This window comes from Muscardinus avellanarius (genome assembly GCF_963383645.1).
Source record: "Muscardinus avellanarius genome assembly, chromosome: 8".
Lineage (NCBI taxonomy): Eukaryota > Metazoa > Chordata > Mammalia > Rodentia > Gliridae > Muscardinus > Muscardinus avellanarius.
In genome coordinates, this window is record NC_137794.1 from 8420061 (window position 1) to 8438126 (window position 18066).

The following is an 18066-nucleotide window of genomic DNA, read 5'->3' on the forward strand; positions in this document are numbered from 1 at the left end:
GTCCTGTGCACCTATAGGAGCAGATGTACGTTTTGGTCTTTTCAGAGTATCTCTGCCATCTTGGTGCATCAAGATGAAGTGGTTAAATGTGTTGTTAAAGAATCGGCAACTCAAAGTGATGATTTCTTACAAATATTCAATCTTTATTCTGAGGTTTTTAGGTTCACAAAGAAAAATCTGCTGCATTGCCTTTGTAGAGGGGTAGTATTACAAAAGTCATACAGGGGTGGGAAAGAAATTTCAGTTTGTAAGCACTCACTATATATCAGTTACTACTGTCAGTGGTGGTAACGGTACTGAGACTTATTACAGCATGCAAAAGAGTTTTAAGTCATATCCCCCCTCTTCTAAGCCCATTGCAAGGAAATCCATAAAAATATATTACATACTTCAAAAAAAGCTGGAAGGATTTTGAATATTCTTACCACAAGGAAACAATAGTATTTGAGGAGATAGATATGCTTACTTTGATTTGAATAATTACATAATGCAAACATGCATTGAAATATCACACGGTAGCCGGGTGTGGTGGCGCACGCTTGTAATCCCCACGCTTGGGAGGCTGAGACAGGAGGATCGCGCAGGTTCGAAGCCAGCCTCAGCTACTTAGTGAGGCTCTCAGCAGCTTAGTGAGACCCTGTTTCCAAAATAAAATATAAAGGGGTCCGGGAGTATAGCCCGGAGGTAGAAAGTCTCTGGGTTCCACCCCCAGTACCACCAAAAAAATAAATAAATAAAAAAAGAAATATACGGTTCCGCATAAAAAGGTATATACCGATTTTAAAAAGTAAAAGATAAATGATAAAAGGATAGGAGCCTCTGTGGTTATTGAAGAGAGAAGATACATTCTTTATTCCTGAACGTGGGTACATTAAGAGAGATTCTCCACCATCTTACTAAAACAACCTGAAATGGCTCAGTTTTTTTTTGTCATAAAGCAATGCTGTTTTTACTTCTTTACACTTCAGCCCAGAGAACTTGTACAGCTAATCCCATTGTGATTTCTAAACCAGCCTGTAGCAAGTGCTTGAGGGAGAAGGAGAAATCTCTGCAGTTTTGCCGCCCTCTAGGAATTTTGTGTTATCAGTGCAGTTAGAAAAAACCCTAAATATAGAAACAGGCAGAGTAAATGTTCCAAGAAAAAATATGAAAAGTCCTTAAAAAAGGAATGCAGAACAATTAAGTTATTTGCTTTGTTGTTGGCAATTCTTCCTTGTGATAATGGACTCAAATCTAATTATTACTATTAAGCAATTATATCGCATTTTATTTTTGCAAAGTGTTTTACAACAATTTTTATTAGATAGTCATTACAATAACCCTGTGAAGGAGGTCAGAATATCTTCAAGGAAGAAAAGATGAAGCTACTTTTTTTTCCTGAAACATCTTACAATAAAATGCTCTAATTTTCCTAATGCTAAGTATAAAAAGTCTTATGTTGTGATTTGTTTAGTCTTCTAGCACATGGCCTGGTTTAATAATGTGCAATTTGGAATCACCCTGAAAATTTACTTTCTGATGTTATGGCTAAGAATGTCTTGCATCCTTGCAGACAATAAAAATAATCATAAAAATTTAAAATGTGAGGAGCAAATAATTAGCAGAACAGAAACACAGGAAGGCAGTGGTTAACAGAAACCTGGAGATTGTTCACTTAGAAGCAATATTAATGAGGATATTCATGTTGCTTTATAATTCTCTGGACAATGTTAATCAATGTATTTAATAAGTTATTTCTTGTTTAATTATCACAATTACTCTAATAAGAAGTTAAAACAAAAACAAAAATGAACCATGTTTTAGATACAAAACTGGAGTTCAAAGAGGTGAACAACTGGCTCGAGGTAACACAACTAGTGGTTGGAAAATTTGATAGTTTAACACAAACCTTCCTGGTCTTGAGCACATTGGCTCTCCAAGTCATTCTGTTGGTTTATTCCCAATGGCAAAACCAATCTACCTACTAATAATGTTGACAAGTTGCAAAGAAAACAGAATTATTCTTTTGCAAAACTACCGCTATGAACTAGCGTACTGCACAGCTGTATCTCCTCTCAGAGTGTACCAATGCAGTTTGTAGGCCTGTACATTCGTGCTGTCCTGGAGAACTTCAAAAAGAATAAGGAATGACAGCCGTTTCAAAGTTCAGACATTGCCTCCTGGAAGGGTGACTGTTGCTGCCTTATCTCCGCGCTAGTGTATATTTACAGGGGCCATCCTTGGAATAATATAGAAATCCTGGACCAAACAGAGTATTGTCTTCTGGTGCCGTTTAACGATACTCTAAGGCAGCCAAAATTACAGTAAATTTAAAGGCAAGCGCCTGTTAACCCTCCAAAAAAGACAGTCTGCTGCTCTCCAAAACACCAGAGAAAATGGAGTTGCGAGCAGGTACGGTGTCTCCTACAGAAAAGCCTTTAGCAGCTGAGTCTAAGAGGAAGCTTCACTCTGATAAAATCCATGACCGGCTGCATCCAGTAGGCATGCTTGGACTTCTTGAGTGCTTGCTTAGGAAGCACTGTGGACCTACAATGTATACACAGGGGAGACGTATTCACATGGTGCTGTGGACAGATGGACTCCAGACAGCAGGGAGCAGGTGTGCACCAAGCAGGAAGAATAGGGAATCCTGTCAGTCCCCACAGGGAGAAAGATAATCTGTAACCTAGCAGCCAAGAGCCAAGCTAGACCCAGAGGGGCAAAGCAGAGGGGGGAAGTTAAAGGCCTGGATCTAGCAGACAGCTCAGGGTCAGATGCTGGCCGATCGCCCTTCCTCTTTGTTTTTACCTGCAGGACCACCTTGCACCATGATTTAAATTTTCTTCAGCTTCTGTCTTTCAACCCAAGCACACCTGCTGCTGTCAAGCTGCGAGTACAGGAGACGACATTCAGTTGAAGAAAAATATTTCTGCATTAAAACAATAGAATCCTATTGAATGCAGAAATCTCCACATGTGAATTGCTTGGATTTCATGAACTTGCCTGAGACTTTTCCATATCATGTACCACGAGGTGCTTAGTGTTGACTTACCTGTGGCCTGAACATAAACTTCAGGAAGCAGTAGAGTTAGCAAATATGGCCAAAGGTACTGTCTTTGTAAGATTTTTCAGTTTTTTTTTTTTTTTGAAATCTAGAATTTGAACCTTGGGGAATAGCCCTTTTTATTTTTATTCATTTATTAGTTTTTTAAATTTTGTAACAGGGTCTTGATAAATTGCTGACTGTCTCTCTAAGTTGCTGAGACCGGCTTTGAACCTGCAATTTTCCTGTCTTAGCCTACCAGGTACTGGAATTACAGGCATCTGCCACCACACTTAGCTCAGAATTATTTTATTAAATAGAATGTTTAAAAGTAACTAAAGAGTAGATAATTCTTGAATTCTGAAAGCTTGATTTTCTTCATACTATAAGAACCGTTTCTTTGCTTGATTTTCTTCACACTATAAGATATGTTTCTTTTAAATAGAGATGTTTATTTACTATAAAAATACATTTATGAACAACATAGGTAATAGTATTGTGGTGGAAATAAGTTTAGAAAACTAAATTATGTAGAAATATTTTCATCCATTTTCTTTGAAAAGCATCTGACCACTCATATTATATGTATTTTCTGACTTCACATAAGGCTGTGCATTCAATTAATTAATAGGAAAATAAGGGTTTACTGCCTTATTTTCCCAGTGGGCAAGTAAGGCAAACTACACATACCAGAAATTAATTTAGGAAACTTTAGTTAGAAATGGTATTTCCTATTGATTTCTGAATGGCTATTAAAAGCATTTTACAATAATCTCTCTGAAAGGAAAAAAAAAACTATGTTTTTCTATATCACAATGTGCTAATACTAATGATGATTAAAGAGAAATAATCATATAAAATAATTACCATGACTATGTAAAGTAGATTTGCCCAAGGGCAGATTCACGTTCCGAGAGGCCCTCTTTTCCCTAAAGACTGTCAGATTTTCCAATTTCTCTATTAAGAGCTTTGCCCATCTTTGTGGTGGAGATCTGGCTTAGCTGGGGGAAGCTAGTGGGCAGCAGGGTGGGAACAGGGTGTCAGCAGGTTCTTTATTTTCTTGGTCAGGGCACAGAACCTTCCCCTGGTGCATTTTCTTTGTGGGGATTGGTGATTAGGCCCTGCGCTCCCTGGAGTCTGGGGCAGCTGTCAGGAGCACAGCCCACCGCAGGCCTCAGAGCAGCATTCTGATTTGGCCCACTAAGGAAAAGACCTCGGAGTCTCACAGGAGTAGGGGTGGTGGGGCGGGGGCTGGGTGATATGCAGATTTTTTCTATAAGCTTTATAATTTGGCAAGACTAATCACAACTTTGTGTGCATCCTGCCTGTCATAGGGAATGAGAAAAAAAATCGACTCAATTAAGAAAAATCCATCTACCGGAACCTAGAATATGCAATTAATTAAGTAATCAGTTAAGTCCAATGAGTTGTTTGATATCTTTAAATAGTACTTATCTATGTAGATGAAGATACGTAATTTTTGTGAATTTTGTATCTAAGTGTGAATATATGCATAAGCACACACATTTATGTCATCTTTATAATTCACCTTGTAAATAGGTAAAACATATATAAAATGTCAGAATTTTTATGCTCAAATTAGTGTTTGTATTTGCCAGAACATTTCTCTCATTCTATTCTAATAATCAGAATGAGTCTTGTGCATTACCAAACCATGTAAAAGATTGTCATGTAACTTAGCACTCAGACCACTAATACCAAGTACTCTAAAGCTAGCCCTTTAGCTCCTTCAAAACTTACTGTTTTAGTAAAACAAAAGAGTAATACAAACAGTAAAACAAAAATCCTGTTTTAGTTTCTTTGTATTTCCAGCCAAATTGCACTCATAAATATGCATTTTAAATGTTTAACTTGGCTTTATCCCCAAATATGCTGCCGTGTATAACAACAAATACAGCTAGGATGGATGAACCAAAGTACTGGTTGCGCATCTTCAGGTGGACCTTTCGCCTAAAAGCCATAGAACTCTGAGCTCTCAAAAAGGCCTCAGGGGTTAGCTAAGAACTGATACAGCCCCTTTCTTCTGCTTTTCCTTACTTCTCTTAGCTATGCTTTTTTTTATCAAATAATTAGATTGGGTTTTTGCAAAATGAGGGTTACAGAATACATATTTAGGTAAGAATTTTTCAAATATCACATGTGTTAGATTTGTCTTTGGGGAAGATACATTCAAACGGGTGTCTAACCAAAGAACCTGATTTGGGGATTGTAGCTTCACTGTGTTGAGAAAAGTATCAAAAGTTGTGACAAAGAACCTTCTTCCATCAATTTACTCATCTGGAATACCTTTATAGTGAGGATGTTTCGGGGGAGAAATAAACATTTAATTGAATCAATCTCCAAAGAGAAAAATCATGTGCTTAACTGCGCTTGCTAATCTATTGTGGTGATTTCAGTTGGAGGAATTAAGCCTCTTGGAAGTATGCACAGCAAATTCTCTCTCAAATATCTGAAGCAGGGTCTTAGGATTCCTGTAACTGCTAAGCCGTTAAAACAGAGAACAAGGAAAGGACAGAGGAGCATCTTGACGGGAAGTTGTTGCTGCGAGTGTTTGTATAGTTGTTTCTCTTTTATCTTTTCATTTTCAAATGATGTTGAGTGAGAGGATTAAAGGCCCTCCTGATTTTCCTCATAATGTTTGTCTGAACACTATTACAGCATGAATAAAACCTGGTCCACAGTTCAATATATTTTCCCTTAAACATTCATTTTTTTTAAGTTAAAGGGACACTTTGTAGCCTTAATTGCCAGCATCCATTGATTTCAGGAAGTAGAGTGCACTCCGTAAGGAAACGTAATGATCGGAGTAATATTTGTTCATAAGGCAGTTGGTTCCCCCACCCACACAGCTTTAGGATGCTATAGAAATTTAAACCAATTTTTATATCTCATATTTGCATATTGCATCTGCCTGGATACTTGCAGCTATACGAAAGTTCCCATTTGGGGTCCTTGGAAGACTGTACAGCTCTCTACACTGATGATGGTGGGCGGAATAGACCTGCCTCTAGCTCACCGTTCATTCCTTCTTTCTCCTCCCGGGGGCTCTCTGGAATGGCTTTAATCCTTTTAATCTGATGTCAGTATCTCCACTGCCTTGAGATCCTTTATTATCCCCCATGGACCACATAGTTGATATCCTAGGGTTTGTCCACAGGTGGGGCTAAAGACATCGTGACACACACAGGCTGTGTGTCCCTGCAGCAATATACTTCCTATCCCACTGCCCTTCCCATTCCACTGATGCTCTAAGATTCCACAGAGAAGGCTACCTCCTCCGTCTCTGATGCATGCGATACTACACGCCCCCTGGGACCTAGTGTGCCTTCCTGCGCCAAGGCCCTTTCATAATAATAGCGACTGAACACACGGTACTTGTGTACCAGTGCCTGCGTGCTGGGGGCATCACTGGTGTGGATTATTGCATCTTCCCAACGAACTGAGGAAGCTGACATTGCTAACTTGTCTTCACTAATGAGGCAAAGAGGTTCACAGCACAGTGGTGACCTCACAACTACATAGCTGGTAAGGAATTATACACTAAGTTAAGCCAATGATTCCTGGTGATGAGGGGAAGTCACACAGAGGAACTTGCAGAAAAGAAAATTGACATCACTGAAAGCTGGGGCTGGCAGTCTTGGACACCGTGATTCCGCAACCGAGTGGGTCTTTCACCAGATGGGAGTTCACAGTGTCACACGTTAACATTGCTACTTCAGCTGCCTTAAACATGTAAAAAGCCGACCATAGGAGCTGCTTCTGTTTTTCCCTTTTTTCGGGCCTGAGAGTGAAGGAGTGAAAGCATGAGTCTGTCTCAGAGCCTAGTGGTACTGATCTCGATAAATGGAGTATCAGGATAGAGGAAAGAGGCTGAGCTCTGAACTCAGAGAAACTTGGGTCAAAATTTCAATTCATTAATTCCTAGATATGTGTTTCTCAAATATATATATATATATATATATATATATATATATATATTCTAAGATTTTTCTGTTTTATTTTTGTTTGTTTGTTGATTGATTTTAGTTTGAAATGGTGTTTCACCAGGTTGCTGAGAACCTGGCTAAGTTTCTGAAGCAGTCCGGGAACCTGTGATCCTCCTGTCTCAGCCCCTCAAGTACTGGGATTGCAGGCATGTGCCGCCTGTCTGTCAAGCTGACATTTCTTATGGTCCAAGAATAAATTGTCTTTGGTATTCTCTGAGGTTTGGCATTTCTGTGTAAAAGGAAAGAAACAATCCACTAAAACAGAAAACAAAACAAGACAAAACCAACAAAACAAACAAATAAAATCCACTTGTGTTAAAACATTTTTCTGGAGTCTTCTCTTTGTCTATCTACATAATTTCAACACTCATCTGATTTTTCTAAGAATGTCAGTGTTGGGTAAGGGATGGAATAGAGATGTTGAGCTGAATGTTACAACATACTTCACAAAAAGAAAAATGGAGAACAGCATGTCTCTACTGAGTTGAACATAAGGCCCCTCTTGACAATCTGGAGGAAGAATTATTTCTCATTCATATCTGAGCCTTACTTAAGATGTTCATTCAGAAACAAGCAGGAGAAAACTATGTCCTGTTTATTATTTATTCAACTAAGAACCATGAACTCTTCTATAGTTTTGTGATTTAAATGCTGTTACATGATTTAGCCCAGATTCCTAAATCACTTCTCCCACATGTGATATGACCTTCCTTAGAGTCCATTAATGCTTTAAATGGAATAATAAATATAAGGGCAACTAGTAGAGTTACTAGCACATAGCAGTGCTTAATACATGTTAGTTTTCTTTTTAATTCAAAACGTTTATTGCACCAAATGCCACAGAAAGTGGATCAAAATAATACATAAACAAATTTTAAGAAAAAAGTTTCACAAACATTGGAATCTATTTAGCTGATCAAAAATATAAATTCCCTGGATGGGTGTGGTGTGCATGCCTGTAACCCCAGTACATGGAAGACTGTGATAGGAGGATCACAGGTTCGAGGACAACTTCAGCAAGTAGTGAGACTCTCATCAACGTGGTGAGACCCTGTTTCCAAATAAGAAATAAAATTGGGCTAATGGTATAGCTCAAAGGTTGAATGCCTCTGGGTTCCATCCCCACTATCTCCCTAAAAATGGAAAATCCCATTAATTTTTCTTAATGGAGTTTCAATAATATAATAATAATAATAATAATAATGAATCCTAGAATTTTTCTTCTTCTTTTTTTTGTCCCCCCTGCAGTACTTAGGATTAAACCCAGGAGCAATTCTTCCTCTGGGCTACATTACTATTTTATTTTTTATTTTGAAACAGCATCTCACTAAGTTGCTGAGTGCCTTGCTAAGTTGCTGAGCCTGGCCCTGAACCTGCTGTATCAGTCTCTCAAGTACTAAGATTACAGTCATGGGGCTTTTGTACTTAATCTCTTTCTTAACAATCACTTAAATTTAAGATCATTGCAGTCTCACTTCTCAGATAGATGGCGCATTGAATTTTGAAACTTCAAAACTGATATTCGGAGGGCCCTGTTTGATGTAGACAAAAATTATATTAAAATATTCCCCCAAGCACAATACAGAAACAAACAGTCCACATCAACTAAGAGAAGCACATGTTGGTATTTTTATCCTTCTTTCCATGCCTCTTCCTTTCATTCTTTCCGCTTGTTTCATAAAGTTGGATAAATGTGAAGTGACCAGAACAAGGACCTCTGATTGCACCCCAGTTCTCACATGGCACAATCCCATATTTACACCGTCCATCCTGATCCCTGAAGCTTTCGGTACCATATATTCCCAGCTTGCTTGGGCTCTGAGTAAAGTCCTGAACAGGTAAACTTGGAGGGCAGTGCCTGCTCAGTGAAAGTGGTTGAAGTGCCCTGCCAGCCACAGCTAATTAATTTACTATTCAAAAATCAGTAAAGATTCTTCTGGCACATCGCTCCCCCCTCCCCCCAGAAAAAAAGGAATAAAATAAAGTAGAAACCTGTTTGATGCCGCAGGCAAGTTCAATGTTTTGTTCAGGTCAGTTCATTTCAATACTTAATTTGTAGCACTGCGTTTAATGGAATCATTAAACACTCAAAAAGTGATTACAAAAACGAACAAATCTGATTTCCTGGGGTTGGTTTTGACATCTCAGAGCACTGAAATCCCTATGTTGGCTTAAGCTATGTTTTACATTCAGTAAGCTATTAAACTAATTTCATTATAAATTGGGGTTATGGATGAATTCTTACCTACCTCATTCATAACTTACTTATAATTTATTGAACTTTGTAGCAGACAAAATTCCTACAAAATCCTCACTCACAATGAAACAACACACCAGAATATTATTTTTTAAATTTCCAGAGCTCTGAAGCCAGCCTCAGCTACTTAGTGAGGCTCTCAGTAATCTGGGAGTGTAGCCTGAAGGTAGAAGGCCTATGGGTTCCATCCTCAGAAACACTCTCTCTCTCTCTCCCTCTCTCTCTCTCTCTCTCTCTCTCTCTCTCTCTCTCTCTCTCTCTCTCTCTCTCTCTCTCTCTCTCTCTCTCTCGAGCTTAACATAAAGTGATCCAGTAAAGCATGGTAGTAAATGATTGCAATCCCAGCATTTGGAAGGCTGAGACAGGAAGATAGCAGTTTGCGGACAGCTTCGCCTACTTAGTGAGGCCCTTTGCAACTCAGTAAGACCCTGTTTCAAAATAAAGAATAAAAAATAGGCTGGGGGTGTAGCTCAGAGGTAGAATACCCCTGGGTTCCAGATCCATTACTGAAAAATAAGTAAGTAAATAAACAAATAATAAATAAAGTGATCGAACATTAGAAATGGAAAAAAAAAATGCCCAGACATGGTGGTAGATTCCTGCAATTCCAGTAGTTGGGAGGCTGGGAGAGGAAAATTGAAAGTTCAAAACTAACCTCAGAAACTTGGAGAGATTCTGTTTCAAAATAAAAAGTAAAATAGGCCTGTGGTGACGTTTGGAGGTAGAATACCTCTAGGTTCAATCCTCAGTTTGTTTATTTGGAAAACAAACCAACCAACCTGAGATCATCTTATCTAGTTTATACTTGCCTTGTAAGGATTGAGGTTAAGAGATAGTAAGGGGCTTCTTTGAGGTCATACAGCCACCTATCAGCAAAGCTCATGATTCAACTCTCTTCTAAACTAGTGTTTTGTTTTATTAATATAATTTATGGCTGTGAAATATATTCATGTATAGGTATAATCATATATTCTATGGGTACACATATATATACATATATTATATGTATTATATATATGTAATATAAATATATTACATATATATAATACATATAATATATTAGTATATATGTTATATATATATATATATATTCCTTTTTTGATAGATGGTCATAGGGAATTTGTTAACCAGTTACTCTAAGTGTCCTATCATGTGGTACATGATATTTGCCTAGATTATATTCTACCAGCTGTGATTCATGGGGCCAGGAAGGTTGACATAAGAAAGAAAATGAATCTGTGAGTCTACAACCCCATGAGTCCACAGGAAAACATTTTTTCTGCTTGAGCAGAGCAAATAGCCAAAAAATTATGAAATACACCAAAGTTGTTGGTGTTTGTTGATCACAAAGGTCCTGCAGTTAATTGCTACACGTACTGCTTCACCAATGACTGATTAAAGTTTTTCTGTACTATTCTATTTCTAAAAATTAATTTTAATTTATCATGGGATAAAAGATGGTGGAGATATACATGTACACATCACCCCATTAGCCCTTAGACAATTCCTGCCACATTCCCTCCCCCTCCCTCCTTCCCATGCTTGGCTTAGTGACTGACTTTGATATATTTGTGTAAGCACATCATGGGTCCCTCTTCCCTCTCCCTATCCTCTCAGTTAGGTCGCCTTATTCGCTCCTCTATAAACTCTCCTTCTTCTAGAGTTCCTCCTGTTACCCAATTCTCCCTGGCTTTTGCATATTATGGAGAGCACCTGATTTCTTATTTTTTTGTGTGTGACTAATCTCACTTGTCATAATATTCTCCAGTTCCATCCATTTCCCTCTAAATGATGTAGTGATTTTCTTTATGGCTGAGTAAAATTCCATCGTGTACATATCCCACAGTTTTGTCATCCATTTATCTGTTGATGGACATCTTGTCTGGTTCCATAGTTTGGCTATGGTGAATTGTGCAGCTATAAATATAGATACACATGCATTAGTTTGGTAATTTGGTTTCCTTTCTTTTTGATAGATAACCAGAAGTGGCATTGATGGATCAAATGGTAAGTTCATTCCCATTCTTCTGAGGTTCCTCCATACTGTTTTCCAAAGTGGTTACACAAGTATACATTATTTATAGTGGCAATTTCCACCCAATGCTTTCTTCATTAGCTCCAGACAAATTAAATACTGAACTTGGATATGACAAAGTCATTTGGATAAGTCCAAAGTAGTTTTACTTACATTTCTTAAGTTAACCATTAAAACAAAAATACAAAATTTTAATATTGTTACTGAATTTTCTTTGGCAGATTCCCAGAAACACAGAATTTATACTAAGGTCATGGAATAAATACCCACTGAAGACATAATTTTCCTCCAAGATGTTTTGACAACTGACAATCATGATATAGACTGCTTTAGCCCAAAACACTTTTGTGTATGAAATTTTCAAACATAAAAGTAGGTATAAATGGCCACTGAATATATATATATAACATATATATATATATATGTTATATTTATATATAACATATATATATGTTATATTTATATATAACATATATATATGTTATATTTATATATAACATATATATATATATGTTATATTTATATATAACATATATATATGTTATATTTATATATAACATATATAAATGTATGGGCATATCAAATTATTACACTATACCCCACAAATATGTCACTGCTCCAGAATTAATCACTTCTAAAAGTGAAGCTTAAATTTCACTTAACTGTTTAAAAATGTTATGACTTTGAATCTGGAATTTCCTTTGAAGTCTCATTGTGAGGAGGGGCTTTTAGGCAAGAACTGGATCATGAGGATCCTGACCTTATCAGCTTTCATAATGGTCTACAACTAACCAATTAAAATATTCATTTTTGTGATACTAGGAATTAGACCCAAGGGCATTCTACCTTCAGCTACACCCCACAGCCGTCTTTTGTTTTTTAGTTTGAGACAGGGTCTTGCTAGGTTGCTGAGAGTCTTCCTAAACTTGTTGAGTCTGCTCTGGAACCTGTGATCCTTTTTTTCTCAGCCTCCCAAGTACTAGAATTACCACCACACCCAGTTTAAAATATCTGTCACACTGTGTTTTTGTAATCAGTTCAGTTTTATGCGTCTTCTAGAAAACCACACGCATATCAGTGTGGTCATTGGGCTAAGGAATATCAGGCACAACCTCCCTTTAGAACAATTTCATACTTGAATTAATGTCACGATGCAATCACTCCAAACATCATCTGCATTTTTGCTATACCAGTAATCTGCCTATAGCCTTTTCAGCCTTGGCTCAGCCTCTCTTTCTTATTTTCCCCACTTTAGCCTACACCTCTAATAGTTCAGATTTCAATAAAAAGAAACAGTAACAGAAAGTTTATTAAACACAGTTCTACTATTAGAAAGATAAACTCAGACACCAAATGTGCAGGTAATATTGATCACTACTAATTCTATCATCCTCCCTTAGAAAAGAGTCATTTATACTGAAAAATATATTTTCAAACTGGGTGTGGTGGCGCATGCTTGTAATCCCAGCATTCGGGAGGTTGAGGCAGGGGGATTATGGTTCGTGGCCAGCCTCAGCTACTTAGTGAGGCCCTTTGCAACTCAGTGAGACACTGTTTCAAAATAAAGAATAAAAAATAGGGTTAGGGGTGTAGCTGAGAGGTAGAATGCCCCTGGGTTCCAACCCTATGCCCCCCAAAAAGTATTTTAAATTTAGTTTATTTTCCATGAAAACTGTTTCTTTTTATAGCATTGTCTATCTGTACAACTATTGAACATTATTCGGTATGCTACTATTGTGATATCTATGTATGATATAAAATATATAAGGTATATATGTATGATATATAATATATATGAGTACGTATGTATTTTATCTTTCCAGGTAAAATGCAGATCCTGGAAAACATGTCTATGATATCTATTTTGATTTTCCCACAAACCTAACACAATATGATACACTTTAATAGATTACTAATAAATGTGAAATGCCGGGTGCCTGTTTTCATCTTTTGCAGACTTCTTGCATTTTAATTTTTCTAAGAGATTTTATTCATCTGAAATTGGGTCCAGTGACACTGCTGTAGCTCCTGTTTCATTGGATAGGTGGAGTGGAGGATGCAGAGGACCTGTTTCTTGGGTCCATATTTCACTTGCATCCTACTCAGGGTTGGTACGTCTCTTATCTAAACACACAATGGCATTTTAAGTCCAGGTTTCCCATAGGAAGCATTATGCCTTCAAGAGAGGGGAGGAAAAATCATCATGGCATGCCAGGCAGCCTGTCACTTACACTCGATTGGTCCCATCGTCAAGGTTCATTTCCATTAAGCCTCGTGTCAGTTCAGAATCTTCCCACACGGGGCTGTGTGTAGCCGTCTCCCTGCTGACTGCCCTGGGGCTAGCCCAGAGTCCCAATCTTGTCACTGGTTTTCCAGAATGCCTCTGTGAGAATTAGTTGCATATGCTGGCCAGCCTCACCATTTGAGACAGGACTGTGGTTTGGTTGTATTTTCATAAATCACTCTCTAACTAAACACTTACCATCTCTGACATATTTAGATAGGGCAAAGATGAGAATGAGAAGGAGTGAAATAGTCATAATGATAGACGGATGGATATAGGCGGGATGGATGGATAACTCCTGACATTAATCGTCGGCAACAAATGTGAGAAGGGTATTGTTTTCAATTTCTCCCTGATGCTTCTTAAATGTGTCATGAATTGTGCATAAGAGAGATAGTCAAACTCTCTTTTTCAGTAGTGACCATATTCAACTCCTGCATCCCAAGCCCTTCACCTAGATGAACTCACAGAATTTGGGTGCAGGTGGGTATAGAGGAAGGATAAGTGGAGAAGAACATGCTCTTTATTTTGGGCTGATATAATCCATCCGCATATCTTCAGCTTAACTCTCTGATACTAGTCTTATACATTATTTACCATTTATACAAAGTTATATGAGAGTACTTACATGTTCTTAGAAAAATAATCTCAGCCATACTGTTTGCAAGTGACCAAATTCACACTATTCATAATTGACTCCCTATACAATTTTCATTCCCAATCCAATATATAAGTGGTTCTAAATCCAAAATTTTTCGAATGCTCACATGATTGCACAAGTAAAGAATTCTATTCATGACCTCACGTGACGGTCACAGTCAAAAGGCAAAGGCACTAAAATTGCAAGAAGTATCTTTAGACTATGTGAATTAAGTGTCTCTGAAACAAAAATGAATTTCATTTTTAGATTTAGGTCTCATCCCCAAGATATATCATTATGTGTATGAAAATATTCAAAATCCTGAACAAAAAAAATAATGCAAGATATAAGCTACTTCTCCAGACAAGTATTTTAGATGTTATATTCAACCTGTACCATAAAAGCTGCTGACATGTTTCATGATATTATAGGTCATAAATTTTTAAAAGAGCAATGATTTAATTTAATATGGGTCAATATCCACACATTTTGAATTTGTGGCTTAACAGAGGGTAAATTATGACATGATACAAACCAGTTTTGACAGAAACTAGAAAAGAATTATGGAGACTATGCTTACATATGCATATCTTAACTTATTTTCCTTTCCTTTCTTCTTTTATCTTCTCGTATTTTATAAAGGTTGTGTTGAGAGAGTTATCTGCACAATTTTGTCCATAGTTTATACATTATCAAGACATATTTGTGGCACTTTCAAAGACAGAAATTACACCCAAAATTAAATGCGAAAATTTTTGTAATTTTTGAAACCTCATTTGGAGGAAACAATAAGTGAATTTATTTGTGTTAAGAAAATTAAAGATCTGAAAGCCACGCATGGTGGTGCGCACTTGTAATCCCAGCATTTGGGAGGCTGAGACCTGAGGATTGCAGTTCACGGACAGACTCAGGTACTTAGCAAGGCCCTTTGCAACTCAGTGAGACCTTGTTTTAAAAATTAAAAGACTAAAAAATAGGGCTGGGGCTGTATCTTGGAGGTACAATACCTTGGAGGCATTGTACAATGCCTGGGAGGTCCATCCTCAGTACTAAAAAAAAAAAAAAAAAAAAGATATGAGCTGGGTAGAGTAGTACACTGCTGTAATCCCATTACTTAAGAGGGTAAGGCAGGAGGATTGAAGATTCAAGGAGAGTTTTAGCAACTTAGCAAGATCCTGTTTTAAAATTAAATAAATAAATAAACTTTAAAAATCTGGGAATGTAGCTTGCAGGTAAAATGTCCCCTGGTCAATCCTCAGTACTAATATAATATATTACATATTTTTTGAGATTTATTTACATTATGATACATAGAGAACCTTATTTTGTGTTATTGTGTAAAGTAGATGAGAATCCAAAAGTGCATAAAGAATTGGGTGACAGTTACTCAAGATTGCTCAGAATATGCATTTCTTTAATTGTTGGTTGAACTCAGTGCCATGCTCCTCATCACAAAAGCTCTCCAGGGTAGATATCTCCCTGACTCCAAGACAACAAACACAGAAGTTGCACTTGGCCCAAACACTTGAGTACTTCTAGCAAGCCTCTCAACTTGTGATCATGATAGAAGGTATTGGTTCTGTCAAAAATCATACATGGACACTTTAGCGGGGTTGGTAGTTACTAAGCAGGGAAACAGTGAATATAGGTGGGTAGGCTGGAAATGGTTTGTGTTTGTCCCCCAAGTACTCATGTGTTGAAACTTAATTCCAACTGTGAAGTCTTAAGAGGGCAGAAGTTCAATTTAACTATTCAGTTAGAGGTGGAGTCTTGGGATGGTGATTAAGATCAGATCAAGTCATCAGGATAGTCTCCATGATTGAACCCTGGTGGCTAAGAAGAAAGAAAAACCAGCAAACACCACACACACACACACACACACACACACACACACACACACACACACACATCTCTTGCTGTGCAATGCCCTGCATGGCCTTGGATTCTGCCATTAAGAAGGCCATAACCAGAGAGATGCATTTTTTTTAGAACGTGGACCATAACTATGAGCTAAAATAACCCTTTATTTTCTTAGGTATTTTTTTTTCTGTATCAGTTATTTTGCTATGGTCATGAAAAAATGGCCAAAGAAAGTTACCTAATCTTGGTTTTGGCTTTATTTTTTGCCATTTATCTGTGACATGTTCTGAAGCTGTACCATGAATTCCAAGAGCTTTTTAATGTTAATCAAGTAAATTAGCTTTCTATTTAATCCAGACATAACACTTCTTATTTAAAACTAGGTATTTGACAGAATATATATATATATATATATATATATATATATATATATATATATATTTGTGTCATTTTTTTACAATGATTATATTTAACTTTCATTCCAAAAGAATTTAAGAAGCTTTGCTCATTTTTCAGGAATATTCTGAGGAGAATATCAGTTACTTTTCCTGTATGCTTTTGTCTATATGTTTGTTATTGCTAATCAAAACAAAAAAATAAAATTTTCCTGTGGTTCCAATAAAGTGATCTCTACATTTTTACCAAACCAAAGGCAAGTCTTTTTTGCAGTCATTTATGTGATTGTCTGTAGTATGAATTCAGTGGTGCTCTAACCTCTTTTAAATGCCAACATAAGAGCTGGGCATGGTGGTACACTCTGGTAATCCCAGTACTGGAAGGCTGAGATAGGAGTATCACACAGGTTCAAAGCCAGCCTCAGCTATTTAATGAGGCTCTCAGCAACTTAGTGAGACCCTGTTTTCAATAAAATATTTAAAAATAGGTCTGGGAGTGAAGCCCAGAGGAAGAAAGTCTCTGGGTTCCATTTTCAGTACCACTAAAAAAAAAAAAAAGCCAACATAACACAACTCTGTATTGTTAACAGACTTTCTCTTTTAAGAAGCTTCATAAAATGTTAATCTTAGAAAGTGCTGCATCTGCACGAATACTAGAAAAGGTATCATAGAAAAAAGGTATCACAAAATAATAAATAAATAAATAAATAAGAATGTGAAATGAAATGGAGCAGAAAGTGAGCTTCAGAAATTATTTAACATTCCAGTAGTATATTTCATGATTCGGATGCATTTTCATAGCAGGTAAAAGAAGAGACAGGTTTGCCTGTTTTGCTTGGTGGCATACTGCTGTTTGCCAGAGTACCTCCTGGAAGTACATGCAAGTATTTGAGGATACATACTATAGTGGAGGGTGCGAGGCTCTGGGTCCAACATCCTGCAAGGAAGCCTTTGTGCTAGATAAGGCTTCTGTTTCTAGACTTCCACACACAGAGCAGTTTGTTTGAGGGGGTCTGTAAAAGGAATGCAGGATTGGGTGTGCAGGTCTTCTTGGCTCTCATAAGCTGGGAGATCTAGTCCTTGACCTAACTTTGTTTGGAATCTTTATGCCATTCCAATGGTCTTGTTCGTTAAAAAAAAAACAAAAAAACTACATGATAGAAATGTGCATTCCACCCGGTGTGGTGGCACACACTTGTAATCCCAGCCTTTGGGAAGTGGAGAACTGAGGGTCTTGGTTAACAGACAGCCTAAGCTACATAGCAAGGCCCTTCGCAACTCAGTGAGGCCCTGTTTCAAAATATAAAAGACTAGCTCAGCGTGGTGGTGCACTTTTGTAATCCCCGCGCTTGGGAGGCGGAGACAGGAGGATCGAGCAGGTTTGCAGCCAGCCTCGCTGGCTTAAGAGACCCTGTTTCCAAATTTTAAAAAGTATAAAAAATAGGTCTGGGAGTGTAGCCCAGAGGTAGAAGGGTTTCCAGGAACCGCAATATCACCAATAAACAATACAAATAAATAAATAAATAAATAAATAGTAGGACTGAGGCTGTAGCTTGGAGGTAGAAT